The sequence below is a fragment of the Macrobrachium nipponense genome, chromosome 7, assembly GCF_015104395.2.
Source record: "Macrobrachium nipponense isolate FS-2020 chromosome 7, ASM1510439v2, whole genome shotgun sequence".
NCBI lineage: Eukaryota > Metazoa > Arthropoda > Malacostraca > Decapoda > Palaemonidae > Macrobrachium > Macrobrachium nipponense.
Genome location: NC_061109.1, coordinates 57,839,624 through 57,856,069, shown reverse-complemented (window position 1 = coordinate 57,856,069; position 16,446 = coordinate 57,839,624). Strand labels below are relative to the sequence as shown.

At 38.6% G+C, this 16,446-nt stretch overlaps 1 pseudogene; it reads left to right on the top strand.

Annotated features, from left to right (window-relative positions):
• The first annotated feature begins 11,206 nt into the window (after positions 1-11,206).
• LOC135217614 (uncharacterized) overlaps positions 11,207-16,446 on the top strand; it is a 26,094-nt pseudogene continuing 20,854 nt past the window's right edge.

The window sequence follows — 16,446 nt, the reverse complement described above, 5'->3', positions numbered from 1 at the left end:
TATGTTTAGCAAGTTCAATAGCGGTGATCACTGCTTAGCAGAATAGTACAGGAGTTTGGTTTCACTTTTAACATGCGCGTGTTATCTCTTACCTTTGCACCAGCTATATTTCTCGACGATGGTGCAGAAGTGAAATCAATTATTTTGGTAATGTGCTGTCACTCAACTTTTCACTCTTGTTAAAAAATTATAAGAATGACCAAGTGCTATACGCCGTGGGTGTGTATGTCGTCAGCGATTAGATTCTATTCGCTCTGCTAAATTATGTGAAGCAGTGTACTGTGATCATACTGAACGTAGTCCAACCGAGCCATGTTACAAGGATTAGGATGTCGCAATGATTTACTAGTCCAGTCACCTTGCTTTATTACGGCTGCCCTAGATGCAAGAGGCCGCACCGGCACAAAGCCGGGTTAATGGAAGGCAAGAACGGTTAAACTACCACTCACGGTCTGACCCGATCGTCAAAGCAGCCTCGTCCAGTAAATTCAGTAATCACACCCCAGTCTTCGCCGGTGTTAATCGTCTATAGTTGCTTTCCCAGTGTGGATGTGAAAGTAGAGATTACTTCTTCACACGCGACGTATCATCTTCCCTTTTTTCAACAGTACTCTGAGGAATATAAGAAAATATCGTGTCTGAACCGTTTGCAAGCAAACAACAGAGAATCTCCCCCACTGCAGCACCGAACCGGTGAATTCATTCGCTCGTACAGAATGCAAACATCACTACACAGGATGTACAAGTCATTATCTACTGAGCCAAGGTTAAATCATGGTCAAGTTAGTTGTTTTTAAAATGTGCTAAAACAGCTTTTTATGTTTTCTAGGATGGAAGTATACATATCCCCATGCACTCACGATTTTTGATAGAAGTGCGAATTGCAGTATGTCATTTTAATCAATCTTATTTAGTTTCGAAGTTTGAGGAACGATTTTAGCTTATTGCATTATATACACGTATTGGTGGTTCCTCTGTAAGCCTACATAAGTCTTGGTGACAAAGGGATGTGACTGAACGTTGTAGCTGTTTTTTCATCATAAAGTTTCATGACTTTCGTTTGAAAGGCACATTCAGATTAGAAAACGATAGATGTGCGCTATGCCAATCACCACAGAGAATAATATTGGTAGCAAATGGTCGCCCACTAAGAACCTAAGTTAGGACATTTACCCAAGTGGTCAGACTTTATTTATGTACAGGGCAGGCGTCTGAATAAAAACAAAATAATAAATATGAGTCTCCAAAATTACATGTGACCAAGCATATCAAGTATGAAAAAAATAACATACGTTAAGTAATTGTTATAGTTTTTATTCAAATTATACAATTAAGACGTCTTTTAGATAGTGAAAGTATTCTAAGTAGAAATGCAAAAATGTTTAAAAATAAAAATAAAAAGAAATGGCGGACGTAATTTCACTAGTATTGACAAATTAAGGACAAATGAAGCTCTAAATGTTGAAGTTTTCTTCATGAAAATTAATGCTTAATCGTCATACAACCTTATTGATTTACACAGAATAGGAATAGTATTTCAGTTTAATTGATGATACCTAATAGTATTGGGTATTTTCGTAAAATAAGAATATGCATTGTAAATACATATAGCATAAAAATACATAAAATATGTACGTACATGTAAAAAAAAAAAAAATTACAGACGCTGTTTTCCGAACAACTCGTTTGAATTAAGATTACTCCGTACCTTACATAAGTCAGTCAACATATTTAGTATAAAGAGTATGTTTAACTGAACAATGCGTGGTTTTGAATTATACATGTTGATGTTATTGTTGGAATGTGTATTTTTAAATAACTTACTTTGCTTCAAGTTGTTACCTCTACGAATTAAAATGTTCCTTTTTGCTTACTCTTGCGATAATGACCACATTCACATCGTTATCAATGAAATCATTGCTTATTTAATATACATTTGTAAAGCAGTCAAGAGTTTAATAAATTTGCGTGAAGTAGGCATTGATAAATGCAGGGGGCGTTACGGTAGCAACACTTCTGTGAAAAAAAAAAAAATTAGAAGATCAAGTTGCGTAGCTGGCAGGTTCATATAAGCATAGACCTGATGACAAGTGCATAACGATTATGCCGATATGCACAGAAGTGTCGGTGTGATTACGAGCACATGCGACTAATTGACCCAGACAATCTTATGGATCATCCTAGGTCAAAAATGGATATGATTTGAGTTTGTGAACTCCGATACAATGACGCTGTTCCATAATTTTCAGTTCATCAAGTACAGTGTATCTTAAAAGTTTACGTGGCCAATTTGAGTAATTTTAAATCTTAGAGTACGTAAAATGGAAAATGAATTATGAAATTTACTTTATTCCTACCTTAGAAAGTTAGTAATAAAATTAGAGAGCATATATAAAGAAAATATAGACAAAGACTTGTTTTTTACATCTTCTACTTAGATAATATACGAAAAGGAAACAGAAACATGGATTTTCTGGTATTCTTACTTATGAAGTACCTACGTAAAAAGCGAGGATGCTAATGAAAGATATGTTCTGCAGATTTCCTCCTTTTGGAAATATTCTGCAAGATATATATATATATATATATATATATATATATATATATATATATATATATATATATATATATATATATATATATATATACACATATATATATATATATATATATATATTATATATATATATATATATATATATATATATATCGAACTACATATGTCCTTTAATATCTAATTCGCTCTACCTCGGAATTAATATATTTTCATATATGCTTAACCGAGGGGGAATTTATTAAGCGATAATAGAATTGGCCATCGACAGGCGCGAACCAGCGACTTCCCAATCCCAGGACTGGCAGTGAAGCCTAAACCACCCCGACACCGCAAGAGTTCGATATAGGTATATGAATCACGTAATGTGATAGACACACATATATATATATATATATAATAATCCCACCACATAACGACACATATATATATATATATATATAATATATTATATATATATACATACATATATATATATATATAATATATATATTATATATATATATACATATATCATTCAAGCTACAAATGTCCTTTAATATCTAAATTCACTCTACCTCCCAAATGATATATCTTCATATATGTACCGAGGGGAATTTTTTAGTTGATAATAATTTCGTCCCCCCATGGGATCGAACCACCGTCAAAGTGGACGGGGACGAAATCAGGACAGTCAGTGACGCTATCCAATCAGCCAACAGAGACGCTATAAATTCATATCGATATTGACCTTACAAATCACCCTCGAACTTAGATATTAAAGGACATTTGTAGCTTGAATGATATATAAATGAATCACGGTTCGAATGTGATAATTATTCATATAATAATATATATATATATATATATATATATATATATATATATATATATATATATATATATATATATATATATATATATGAGACACTGTTCGAGATCAAGTTGGCACCCGTGACTTGCGAAAACGTGAGATACCTATACTTGCATCAGGGGTTATCGGCCAGCTGCAAGCGGCAGTAGGTCGTGGTCATGTCCAAAAATTTACGTGATAAGTTTGTAATAGTAACATAAACAAGGAGAATAAACCATTGCCTTAATATAAGATTCAAATTTAGAATATATCTCCTTCTAGACATTTTGCAAACACCCTTCACCGCTTGAACTATTTTGTAACCGACTTCTTCCTTTTATTTATTTATTTATTTTTTTTAGGATCTGGAATAAAGTATTGGTCGAATATGAAATAAGATTGAATTGAAAATGGAAGACAGCATTAAACCAAACTAGAAAAAGAATTATGTTAGGATCTTCTATAGGGTCGGGACCACCGCTCCTATAATTATTTCTACAGTGGATGTATGCTAGTAATTTTTGTGTTTGTATGCATGAATACACACACACACACACACACACACACACACACATATATATATATATATATAAAATATATATATTCATATATATATAGATATATATATATATATATATATAAATAAATAAATATATATGTGTGTGTGTGTGTGTGTATGTAATTTTGTATAAGGGATAAAACCGCAAATATTTACTCTAGTACATTTATTGCTCAAAGCCATCATTTTCATCTTTATTATCATTTTCATATGCATTGTGAATAAAGAATCCCAGAGAGTCCTCGTCCATTGCACTGATGACAAGAGATATCCCTGTCACCGGGATTGATAAGAACAGCAATTCATGTCTCGCGAGTAAACTGAAGAAAGAAATAGTTAGCAATCTCACTGCCATCTCGGCTTACCTCTATATTATCGCCTCTCATTATTTTTTTACATGCTGCAGAACTATTATTATTATTATTATCATTATTATTATTATTATTATCCAATTCGACTGGGTGGTATTTATAGTGTGGGGTTCCGGGTTGCATCCTGCCCCCTTAGGAGTCCATCACTTTTCTTACAATGTGCGCCGTTTCTAGGATCACACTCTTCTGCATGAGGCCCGGAGCTACTTCAGCCTCTAGTTTTTCTAGATTCCTTTTCAAGGATCTTGGGATCGTGCCTAGTGCTCCTATGATTATGGGTACGATTTCCACTGGCATATCCCATATCCTTCTTATTTCTATTTTCAGATCTTGATACTTATCCATTTTTTCCCTCTCTTTCTCTTCAACTCTGGTGTCCCATGGTATTGCGACATCAATGAGTGATACTTTCTTCTTGACTTTGTCAATCAACGTCACGTCTGGTCTGTTTGCACGTATCACCCTATCCGTTCTGATACCATAGTCCCAGAGGATCTTTGCCTGATCGTTTTCTATCACTCCTTCAGGTTGGTGCTCGTACCACTTATTACTGCAAGGTAGCTGATGTTTCTTGCACAGGCTCCAGTGGAGGGCTTTTGCCACTGAATCATGCCTCTTTTTGTACTGGTTCTGTGCAAGTGCCGGGCATTCACTTGCTATGTGGTTTATGGTTTCATTTTTCGTATTGCACTTCCTACATATGGGAGAGATGTTATTTCCGTCTATCATACTTTGAACATATCTGGTTCTTAGGGCCTGATCTTGTGCCGCTGTTATCATTCCTTCAGTTTCCTTCTTGAGCTCTCCCCTCTGTAGCCATTGCCAATTGTCATCGCTGGCTAGTTCTTTAGTCTGTCTCATGTATTGTCCGTGCATTGGTTTGTTGTGCCAGTCCTCTGTTCTTTCTGTCTTTCTCCTGTCTCTGTATATTTCTGGGTCTTCGTCTACTTTTATTAGTCCTTCTTCCCATGCACTCTTTAGCCACTCGTCTTCACTGGTTTTCAGATATTATTATTATTATTATTATTATTATTATTATTATTATTATTATTATTATTATTATTATTCAAAATATGCTATAATGCATGGTTATGACAAGATTAACAGTTTCTTAAAAAAACAGCCAAATATCTACTGTGCTTACTTATACTTAAATAATTTATCTTTGATAAATCTAACATTTTCTTAAACTGCCGTAAAAAAAAATGCTTAACAGTAAAGAGGAGGAAAGTTTTTGCAGAATGATGCGTGAGAATCGCAACCAGACAAAAACTGCAAATCATAAAAAAAATAAAAAAACAATCTTTTACTGAATGTAAGTTTGCTTTGCACTCCCAGCAACCCAATTAAATCGATAGCAGCTTCCACTCCTATCACCGGAATATCCTCTGTGATGAGAAACACTATCACCAGGAGCAGATTTGGAATGCCCGGTTGAAACGTTTTCGGGATTAGAACAAGAAAAAACTGAGAAGGGTCAGGAAGTGGGGGTTTTTCTTTTCTTTTTTTCACTTTTCGCCCTTCGTTTTCTGTGGGCGTAGTCTGAGACACACGGTCTGTGTCTGAGACAGTTATGCCAGTGTTTTTAAAACCTCGGAGTATATTGATCAAGTTGTTGGATTTTTAGCTTGATTTATGATAATATAATGATAATGCGAGACCTGCGTAATAATAATAATGATCGATTGCATGTAATCTATTAAAAATATCTAAATGAAAAGAACCTTTCTTGTTGCTATCTTCAGCCTAGATTTGTTCCCATAATTAATAAATAAATGTGTGATATCTAATGGCAGCAAATCAAAAAGGAGTAAATAAACAAAGAAAAAACATTCTTTAGAAAATTATCTGAGTTGTATCCGCCAAAAGAGTCGGCTACGCATGTCAATAACGGATACGCTAGATTTGATTAAACTTTGCTGAGAGGAGGTGGAGTTAATGATTTATTACCCGGTACTGAAAACACCAAAAATAAATACTCTAATCCTTTCCCAGTTAATTCTTTGATCTTACTCCCAGTTATACTGACCACCACATTGATCAGCGTTGTTAAATTATATACTGTTTGAAATTCATGCATTCGTATTGGTTAAATCCTTCAAGTTTCCCCACACTTTTTGGACTCTGAATAAATTTTAATTCCATGGGTATTTACACAGTGATCCCATCCTTAGCACTAGTGCTAGCTAAGATCAAAGAAAAATGACCAATGACTAGCCGATCTCGCTCCGTACTTCCCCTCAGCTATTTGTATGTGTAACGTCATTTAATTATTTTGAATGTTTGACGATGTATGCTATTAAAAAAATCAGAAAAATAATACTATTCGTAAGGTTTGTGCTGCCCACGGAGAATCTAATATCTGTGTTCATCTTCAAGATGATTTCGCCTCAGTCGGTGTTAACTCTTTCCTAACAGCGGAAATTACCGAAATAAACGAAATTTGTGAGATGACGTATTTCACCATCATTTTTAAGTTTCATTTCAATAGACTAATTCCCTTATACACCTTCAGCGCCTGCGCCAAAGGAATTTGTGCTTTTTACTTTTTTTCTGTTGACATTTTCATTCTATTTTTTTTTTCTCTTTTTTTTTTTACAATTCCTCGATCAAATCAAAACCAGACGCCTTCCAAATTGGAATTCTACTCTGTTGTGATTCTTCAACGTACCTTGAGGTGCTACGATGCCACACTGCTTCAGTTCCTCATATCATTAATACCCATTGCTACGTAACTTTGGAACCAGAGAATTTCATTGTTCTTTATTCTATAATAGCGATGTAACAGTTTTCGTAGTCTGTGTTATGGATGCTTATTCGCAGCATGCTATCATGAATTCAGTAAATAGATGTAATTTAAATTACTTTCTAGCTTTATCAATACGTTTTAATTAATCTAAGGAGTTGGACTTCATGTATTTCATCAGTATTGTGGTTACTCCCACCTTTTGGTTAATATATATATATATATATATATATATATATATATATGTGTGTGTGTGTGTGTGTGTGTGTGTGTGTGTGTGTGTGTTTATGTGTGTGTGTGTGTGTGTATTTATAAGGAAGAGAATTATCAAAATAATAAGAAAAGCGTAGACACGCGAACCCATCGTCCATTCACCGGCCATCCTTCAAACATTTCTGCCAATGACCGCTTGCTGTTCCTCTTCTTCTTCTTCTTCTTCTTCCAGAGTGAGACTCCACAGCCATTTCTTGTGGGCCACAAAAAGCGTCTTTGGGGCGTCGTTCCATCACCCTCACATGAGCCAGATTATAGTTTTGGACCTCATTGGGGGTGTGTCGGGGAGCCACTGAAGCGTCAAGACAAACACACGCTTACAAACACACAGACATACACAATCTCATACACACGCGCGCGCGCGCGCGCGCGTAGACGAAAGACGCGAGCGAGCTTCTGTGTATAAGCTATAGGCAGCTGGGTAACAGATACAATCAACCTAAACTGTCTGTTTTTCTGTCCGAATCCACTGTTTCCTCGTTGCTCTCCGGCTGCGTTCCGACGGTTCTGTCTGCGCCGTTTACTGTCAGTCTGGTCGACCGTTCGTTTGTCTGTCAGGTTTTCTGTCGTGCAATGTTTCGGCAGGTTTTGTGACGTTGGACAAGTGGACATTTTTCTCCAAAGTTACGCATTGTTACGGCATATCAGAATTTAACAGATTGTACTCTTACTGTCATTTGACTGCTTGCGTGCTCACCTGCATAAACACGCAGAGGCGTGCGCGCGCGCACACATACACGCACACACACACACACACACACACACACACACATATATATATATATATATATATATATATATATATAGTATATATATATATATATATATATATATATATATATATATATATATATATATATATATATATATATATATGCGTCTTATTACATCATCGTGATTCATATATACGCATTAAGCTACAAATAGCCTTTAATTTCCAATTCGCTGTACCTCTGAATTAATATATTTTTATTAATATATTAATGTATTAATATATTAATAACCGAAGGGGAATTTTTTAGTTGATAAGAAATTTGTCGGTTCATGGGAGCGAACCACGGAACCAAGAATTCAGGATGTATAGTATCACGAGTGGAATAAGTTAATGCCACCTCTCGCCAACAAATCCCTGTCGCTCTCTGGCATTAACTGACGAATTTAGCCCGACTAAGGTGTCGAGAATGCACTGATGGTGCCAACAGATCCTTGGGCACAACACTGTAAATTCACTTATGGACGCACTTTGTAACAGTCAGGTATATATGAGAAATGCACTGGAAATCGGAAAAATGGAATAGGAAAAGAAACAGGATCCATGTGACTAGTAAAAACTCAATTCTGAGCACTTTATCTCGTGTCGGAGAGAGAAGACCTTGAAGGTATGCCGACAATGGGGGAGGTTGGGCCGGTGATAGGGAATTTGACATTGGAAAAATACTTGGACTGGGATTTGGCTCTAATGGAGTGGAGCTCAGGAAGGGGAGCTGGAGTTTGGACTACATCCGCGATGTCTCTGAGATGAGGAGTCATTCGTTGGTCCTTTTATCCTTTCACTGGATTAACTTCCTATTCTTTTCAGGGGTCATCCGTTTTCTATCATTTCGCCTTGACCTTGTGGTTCTCTTTGTTACAGGCATGTTGAAGTGCTGGGTGCATGGGAGCTCCCGTGCCACATAGTCGTCTCGCTTTCCCTTTTTGGGTTGCTGGCCTGCTGTGCCGGATTAGTTCCTCCTTTGATGTTGACTCAAGGACTTCGTTAAGTAGTGCCTAGTGTGATCAAATGATGGAGGCTTGTCTCTAATGGCAGCGAAGTGACCTGTAAAGAGCTTTAACACAGTCACATGGTCTAGGAAGGGAAGTGAAAAGAGTTGGCCTGAAAAGAGGTGTTCCTCGGTGCAACTCCCCAAACAAGTTGACAGATTGAACCTTAAATTGGGTGAGAATGTCTACAGACAAGTCAACTTGATGTTACTTTAACATGTGCTGTGTTCTTCCCTTTTTGTGGCTCTAATTTTGCTTAAAGTTAGTGTATCTGCAGTAAATATAACTTGCCAATTATTTCACTTCAGTGTTATTGATTATGTTATTGCAGAATTGAATTGCCGCTAGGATTAATTGACCTGAGAATTGTTTGTTACTAAGCTAAAGCATCGTAGTTAGCAAAATATTAAGAAAATATCTTATGAATTTGTATCCCATTACTTAACTTTAACAACATAGGTAATGTTACAAAGTTATTCTAGGGTAAGATATAGAGTTAATCATGAACTTAAATGTAAGGTTAATTTTATTTTGCAAATTCATGTTAGTTTGCCTGGATGAGGCAGTTTAAAGGAGGTACTCATGGGCTTATGTTAGGTGATGCCACGGTACTCAGTAGGATGGTCTTCAGTGCTATTCGGGGCTCTAGAGTCTCAAAAGACTAGTGGCTCTAATTTAAGTACAAGTTAGGGTGTCATACACATAGCTGTATGGTCTGAGAGTCAGGGACTCGTGGAGGCCATCCAATCTGATGGTTGGTACTCAGGATAACAATTATACAAAAGTAATAAGAAACGAGAAATGATAGTATTCATGAAGGACGTATGTAATGCTTTCTATAGGAGTAATTCTGAGTGGAAATAACATAACGTTTCACTCTGGGGGATTGCCACATTACACCGGGGAGTACTATATCAGATTTGAGCTGGGTTGAACTTCTTGGAATAGTCGGCTACTGGATATCTAACCTCATCATTTTCTTGGAACATGACTGCCCCAATGCCAATGTCACTGGCATCAGCTGCCATGTAGAAGGGCTGGTTATATTCGGGTGTATGAAGAACTGGTTAACTGATGAGTACTGCCTTGAGATGGTTGTATGCCCTCTCAATATCAGGTGTACAGCAGAAGGGCTGTTTTTCACGGAAGAGGTTAGTTATGGGGCGGCTGTATCAGCGAAGTTGGGAATGAACTGTCGGAAGTACTGGACCATCCCAACGAAACGTTGGGCTTCCCTCTTGGTCCTCGGGTATGGCATATCCCGAATGACAAAGATGTTGGCATCTTTAGGCATCAGTTCCCCATTTCCTACTCGGTGATCGAGATATGTGATTTCGGCCACCCCAAATTAACATTTCTTTAGGTTTATGACCAGGTTGGCTTCTTGTAGGGCAGTAAGGATTTGGTCAAGGATCTGGAGGTGCTCTTCCCACATGTGGGCATATATAACTATGTCATCTAGATATACACCACAGTTGTTTGTTCCTGCCAGGATTTTGTTCATTAGCCTCTGGAAGTAACTAAAATAACTAGGTACATTCTATAGTCCGAAGGGAATCACCTTACACGATAGAGGCTGGTGGATGTGGTGAAAGAGGTCAGAGGGCACAACTCTTTGGCCAGGGACACCTGCCAATATCCCTTCCCTAAACAGATTTTGCTCAAATAGGGGTCACTACCCAGGCTGTCTAAGCAGGCCTCAATTCACTGAAGAGGGTATAGTTCTGGTTTGGTGACTTTGTTCGGCTTCCCCCTATCTCCCCATTCTCCTTTAGGAACCAAGACTATTGGGGATGGGGATGGCCATTCACTGCAGGTGTTTCGGATATTCCAGGACATCAGTGCTTCCGAGGTGGTCCTGGGTTACCTGAAAGTATGTTCTTAACAGTCGTTGTATGTCCTGACGCTGGTGACTCTGGAGTCCTAGGGTAACAGGCTCGAGGCCGAGTAGGACTGCCAGCATCATGATGATGGTACCCATGAGGACCCCAGGAGCAGGAAGGGCTTCTCCAGTTTCCTAGTCCTCATGAGTTAAGTACAGCTGCAGCAGATTAATGTACAGTATTTTAACTCTCCTTCACCCACATTCCACAAGGTAGTTCAACATTCCATGCTTCCCAAGTATCTTGTGTGGACCAGTGAACTGAGTTTCAAGGGGAAGAATGGCTCCTGTCTGGAGCACCAAGACCTGGTCTCTGACATTAAAAGATCTACTAATGGAGTTCTTGTCAAGCTTGAGCTTGACCCTCTCTTGAGTGGCTGCCTCCATGGCTTGAGCGACCACCCGTGCGGCCCGAAGGTTCCCCTGGATGTTGGACAGGTGCTTCACCCAGTTTGCCCTTGTCGGTTCAGCCCAGGCCTTGTACAGTATGTCAAGGGGGCCCCATTTGGAGTGAGCATTGAGGTGTTCGAAGGGCTCTACCCTAAGGTCTCAGAGAGCACCTGAAAGATAATGAAGAGACTGTAGGAGAGGTTCTCCTCCCAAGTTGCTCCTCCTTCATATTGTAGTTTGGCTAGGGTAGAGCTGAGGGGTTGGTGGAATCCCTCCACTATCCCTTGGCTTCCAGGATGGTAAGGAGCACTATAAACTTTTAAACACTCCCTTAACTAAGACCCAGTTTAAGTCATGCAGGAGTTACTATCATGTGGAAGCGGAAAGCTCATGTTTCAAAATGGCAAAATTTTTCCTTTCTGTGAGATTTCTCATTTAGCATGCACAAGGAAATTTAAATTCTAGGAGAAAATTAATTCTAAAAACTTCCAGTCATGAATTATAATTGCAATAATTCAAAGTAGCACAATCTGACGTTGTGGTCTTCTGTTCTGTTGTGCTTATTTAAGGGGGTTACATGTATAGGTTCGTTTCTTGTTTGTATCCAGCTAACTGGGTGCCAGCTTTTCACTTAAAGGGGCACTGTACATCAAATTACAGTGGGCTATCACGGCAGTACAAGCACGATTGGAGCAGAAGGAGCCATAGCGAGAAAAGTCCGTCTGCAATGGAAAAGGCATGCAATTAACTGACGAAATTAGTGTGACCAAGGGGTCAAGGATGCACTGATGGTGCCAACAGATCCTTGGGCACAACACTGTTAAATTCTCTTATGGATACACTTTGTAAAAAATGGAATAGCAAAAGAAACAGGATTCATGTGACTGGTAAAAACTCAATTCTAGGCACTTTATCTCGTAGGTTAGCGGACAATCGGGGGCCAGGTGGTGGGTTATTGGGGATTTGGTACTGTAAAAATACTTGGACTAGTAGTCAGCCATATGTAGGGATTTTGCTCTAATGAAGCGGAGCTCAGAAAGGGGAGTTGGAGTTTGGATCACGATGTCTCTGACAAGAGGCATCATTCATTGGTCCTTTTATCCTTTCACCAGATTTACTTCCCATTCTTTTCAGGGGTCATCCATTTTCTATCATTTTGCCTTAACCTTGTGGTTCTCTTTGTTTTCTGTATGCTTAATTGCCAGGCACATGGAAGCTCCCGTGTCATGTGGTCATCCCGCTTTCTCTTTTTGGGGTGGGGGCAGGCCTTGCTGGATTAGTGCCTCCTGTGTTGTTGACTCAGGACTTCATTAAGTAGTGCCTGGGGTGATCATACGATAGAGGCTCGTCCCCAATGGCGGTTAAGTGACAGGGAAAGAGCTTTAACACAGTCACATGGTCTAAGGAGGGAAGTGAAAAGATTGCCAGAGAGAATAACCAGAGCTTTGTAGTAGAGGCAGAGTCTCTAGACTGACTGTTAATGTCGATAGCGACATGAAATAGATTACGTTAACATCTTTTGAAACTGATATTCTTAAATAAGGGAGTCGTCTTGAAAAGAGATGTCCGCCGTTGCACTATTAAATGAAGTGAATGACAATTGGACAGGATATATGGCCTGTACTTGGGTGTTGTAATGATGTTGGTTTTTGAAATAGAGAATTCTAAACATTTCTTTTCAGTCAATTCCTTTTTTTTCGTAGATATAACACATTTTGTGGCAAAACAATAGTAGCTACTAACTCTGATAGTAAATAAGGAATGGCAAGGACAGTGTCCTTGATTTCATAGTTGTTAAAGTAAAATATTCACAGTTGTTAATGCCAACATAGATGTTGAAATAAAATATTCATAGTTGTTGAAGCAAAACGTTCATAGCTGTTCATAACTGTTGAAGCCAAATATTCATAGTTGTTGAAGCCAAATATTCATAGTTGTTGAAGCCAAATATTCATAGTTGTTGAAGCCAAATATTCATGGTTGTTGAAGCAAAATAGTCTTAGTTGTTGAGGACAGATATCCACATGTGTTGCAGTAAAACTGATCTAATTTATCCGAATAAACAGCAACCGGTTGACTCATAACTTTACGAACCACTTTTATGAAGACTTGAACCTGCGTAAGCAGTGATTAGTCATTGGAATATGCAGTTGCGTTTACTGCTAGACAAGAACTTAGGTCATTTAAATTTACGTAATTCACTAATTTGAGATTTTAATAACTTGAATTTTAAGAGTTCCTGCCTGGTATCATGGCTACTTGCAGAAAGGAGGTCCTTAAATTTGTGAGTAAGAAAAATGGAAAAATTCGTTCATCCCTAACATCATTTTCCTGAGAGAGAGAGAGAGAGAGAGAGAGAGAGAGAGAGAGAGAGAGAGAGAGAGAGAGAGACGTATATCAAAATGTAATTGACCAGAGAGAGAGAGAGAGAGAGAGAGAGAGAGAGAGAGAGAGATGTAAATCAAAATGTAAATTATCAGTGAGAGAGAGAGAGAGAATCAAAATGAAAATAATCAGCTACTCTCTCTCTCTCTCTCTCTCTCTCTCTCTCTCTCTCTCTCTCTCTCTCTCTCTCTCTCTCTCTCTCTCTCTCTCTCTCTCTCTCAATGGAAAGGAAGTAGCGAGTCTTCCGACAAGCCCACTAATCCATACGGATCAAAGAAAGGCAAAGTTTCAATCACAGACAGACTGCTGAATAATCCCCAGCCACAAGTACATAATTGGTCAGCCAGAGAAGCACTACCTGGAGCACCTTTGAAGAAGAAAAAAAAAGTGGTTCCTCCTTAGCAACGTTTACCAAGCAAATCAGATGTAAAATGACTGCAATGGAGTCGTTATGCGGCCGAGGTTAGCGCTGTGCAATTATCGTTCAATTGAAAAAGTAAAAGGCTAATCCACTTATCTCAGACGTATTCTGCTCTTAGGGTCGGTTGAGGTGTGAGGAAGCTGCGGGAGAGAAATGGGAAGGATAGAAATGAAGGAAAATGAAGTGACGGAGTACACACATTGTTCAGGAGAGGTAGATTACCGTTTGCGTAGAAGATGGACAAAATTTTAGACACGTAAATGTGGAAAACGAATAACGTTCTTTGACTTAATAAGTTGATCGCTGGATGATCATTTTTCTGCCTGTGTCTTTTCTTCGTACTACTGCACTTTTCTGTCTTTATATACTCACTATAAGAGCCATCGTTGTCACTCTTTCACCCGTGTATAGAAGATGGGTCTTTGGATTCTCTTCGAGGAATTTTGTATAAGTTATGACCGAGTGTGATTTTCAAATAGATTGGTGACCTACCAAGCGCTTGTTCCGATTTTGTTGCAGTGCAGCGTTGAACATTTAAAACTTGTGCCTTATTTCCATAAAAAAATAGATTTTGTCCTCTCTGTTAAGGCAAGAACTCTTCACTGTATGGAAATTCCAAATAGGTTATTTTATTTATTTACATATTAAGATTACCGGCTGCATAATCATCCATGGAGCATGGAAGTAAGGCTGGCAGCCTCATCCCTCCATGCAGACAAGCAGACGACCTTCATATAAGCATCGATAGACTTCAATAAATCCTGCAAAACTACGAAAGACCTTTACACGAATCCCTCGGTGCGCATGAGCACAAGTGTAGAACCACTCGTCTGTTGAGGTCCTGCTTGCTTGCCGCAGGTCCCACTGGCCCGGCACCTTGCAATTATCAATGAACCAGTAGGGCAGGGCGCGCGGGAGGGGACGCCGTATAAAACCATCGAGGAAGACCGAAGGACGGCTGCTAGCCACGAGGAGAGGAGAGGAGATGGCATCCTGGAAGACCCCTACTAAGGGCCTTCCAGAACGCAACGAGTCGACTGCAAGCACCGATTCTCCCCCGCCCGGAGGCGGACGGAGTCGGGAAGCAGCAGAATGGAGGGTAATTAATTGGTGAATATTAGAAAATAATAAGCGGCCGTCTTTCGATCCATCTTCACCATTATCATAGTTCTTGACAGTGGCATAGACCATTTTTATTTACTCTCCGGTGCGGTTATCGCGATGCTGATCAGAAATGCGTCATTATCTCCCTTTGTCGTAGCGAGACGCTTTCAGTTTCTGCTCAGGTAAAAAAAAACACGTTGCTTGCAATTTTCGTTAAATTTTTATCTTTAATTAAACGATGATGATGTAGAGGAGAAGGAGGAGAAAGAAGAGAAGAGGGAAAGGAGAGAATATATGAAGAAGAGCCGGAGTTACAAGTAAGGTGGTAGAATGGTAAGAATGTATAGAATCAGATAGTTGATCATACTTATTTTTTGGCCTTCCGAAGTTTGTAGGGCTGTCTGGATTTCGAAACCATTGTTACTTGTGGCGAAACTGCCATGTTTCCACGTGTGATTTTCTTTACCTAGTTCTGCTACGAGTAAATGCTTGACACGGCATTCATTCCAAGGGCCGTACAATAATTTTCATTAAGGATAAATGCAACGTAAATAACGATTTCCATTTACTGATGGCCAACGTTCTTTTTGATACACTTACCTAAAATGAGTACTGAAAATATACCTAAAAAGGTATATTTTCGGTACTTACTGTAACTCAACGCCGTTGCACCTGAGCCCTTCTGTTTACTGCAAGTCTGTCATACTTAAATGTTTGTTTTCTTAGTAGTTGCTCGTGCCTTTAAGAAAATGTGGCAGAGAACAAGATAAGTTACTGAGTAATCGAATTCCATGCATTTAAATGGATGGCATTCACTGAAGTAACGACACGTTTTTAAATATGAATCGACTAAGACAAAAATAACAATAATAGAAAGGAAACATCATCTCTACTGTTGACATTCATTTCCCAATAACCTTTTATTTTCTTTATTTGCTAAGACCAAATCACATGTTTTATTACTGATTTTTAAAGTTGTGTCTAGTCTAGGTTGCTGCTGCTGTGGCTTTAAATTAAGATAACATTAGAGTGACACGGGCTCTTGCGCCACAAGACCGCAAAGAAGGGTAGGAACGATCGTATTGGTCATGGTACAAAGAGACGAGGCATTTTGGTTTTCATTGTCGCATTATTATTTTAGTCATTTTAGTTAGTAAATCTATATGTT